Source organism: Nestor notabilis, unplaced genomic scaffold (assembly GCF_000696875.1).
Source record: "Nestor notabilis isolate BGI_N333 unplaced genomic scaffold, ASM69687v1 scaffold14283, whole genome shotgun sequence".
Lineage (NCBI taxonomy): Eukaryota > Metazoa > Chordata > Aves > Psittaciformes > Psittacidae > Nestor > Nestor notabilis.
The window spans coordinates 32,337-34,002 of NW_009922488.1; the positions used below are offsets into that span (position 1 = coordinate 32,337).

General features: G+C 36.6%; 1 protein-coding gene across 1 annotated transcript in view; it reads right to left on the reverse strand.

Annotated features, from left to right (window-relative positions):
* Positions 1-471, reverse strand: part of LOC104403483 (isoleucine--tRNA ligase, cytoplasmic-like) — a gene marked incomplete at its 3' end in the record, with an annotated part of 27,436 nt that extends 26,965 nt beyond the window's left edge. Inside the window, exon 1 of the mRNA XM_010011634.1 lies at positions 381-471. The remainder of the gene's footprint in view (positions 1-380) is intronic.
* Positions 472-1,666: the final 1,195 nt, after the last annotated feature.

The following is a 1,666-nucleotide window of genomic DNA, read 5'->3' on the forward strand; positions in this document are numbered from 1 at the left end:
GGTGGGGGTGGAATTACTGATATGAATTAATATGTAACAGTCACTACAGGTCAATTTTTTCAAGTTACAAAACAGAATTTCAAACAGATTGACCTAAAACACAAACCATTTTTAAAATCTGTCTAGGGCTCAACCTCAGCTGAGCAAAAAAAAAGCAAAGAATTTTGTGTTCAAGAAAAGCATCATCAGTTTATAGACAGAGGTATGAGTAACTCCACACATCTACAGCAAAACAGTTCATTCCTATAAGCAATCTGGACACACATTACTAAACACAAGACAGGTTTGTCTTCCTGCTTCTCTATTCGTTTTCTGCTGACAAAAGGTATTAAAGTTTGAAACAATGCACCACTGGGGAACTTCTTTTTAAGCACACTCACTTTTTCTAAAAGATAACACCATTCAATAGCAAAGGTGGCAAATTCTGCAGATTGTACTACAGCAGTCTCAAACTTAGGCTGGGCTTCTTGTCTATAAGACAAAAAACAAACAAGCATTAAAATCAGAAAAGCAAGTTAGATTTTTGGTTTATTTTCAATGTTAAGATTTTTTTTAAATCAGTATTTTTTTTAAATCAATTAAGATGTCACAATGAAGTGAACCAATCTGTTGGATTTAACATACATCACATACATTTAACATACATCATAGATGGTTAAAATGAAGTGGATTTCAAGATATTGCCGATTTTGTTGACTGAAAAACTGAAAAGAGAGAACCAGAAAATCTACAAATGATCCCCTAATTTCAAAGGGTTTATGGTCAGTCTCTTACCCTTGTTCCAGGCACCTTCTCACACAAACTATTCGATGTAAGAGACCTATGTGCAAACTTCCTTCCAGAAACAAGAAGCCTCCTTTCTCCACCTACATATGCTCTCCCCAGAGTTACACAGTGTGCTGTTTTACAAGTACACAGACCTAGACTCCTGATTTCTGCCTTTTCAGGTACTGAGCTTTGAGACAAGGCAGTTTCCAGGGTAACAATATTGTAAACTGTTCATCTCACAATCATAAGCATCCATTTTCTAGATCTGGTGGAAACAACTAAGTTTAACATCTAAGGCAGAATGGATGGGAACAGAACACTAAGCAAACATTGCTTCTGAAAACCTCAGGCTAATGCCTTATACAGGGAATGAAACTCCAACACTAATCGAAGACCTGAGAATGGGTGAGGAAAAAACCAAACCAGTCATGCACACCTAGCTCTAAAACCTCTTTTTTAACTGAGGCATCTCATCCTACTCTAACCAGCACTTTATATAAACCACCAGAAGGACATGAAGCTTCCACCCTCATGGCCAGTTTCCCCAACACTGCAATTTGTAAGTGTAATTACTTCAGGAAAGATTTAAAACCATGGTTTTCTTCTAGGAATTTTGGGGTTCATGGCAACATAGAAAATTTATATTTACACCAATTCACAGCAGACTGATAATGACCTGATTATTCCACTGTTCTATTTGATGGGTCACAAAACTGACGAGTTACAGACTTTTTTTATAATATACTCCAAAGTGAGCAGATTAGAAAACTAAACTGGGAAACCATAAAGTGACAGCTTTGAATTTCTAAATAGGCAAATTAATTCTACTCAAGATGAGCTTGAGGATGGGTTAGGGAGAGTGTATCAAGATTAATCCATCTCAACGTATCGCTCAAGA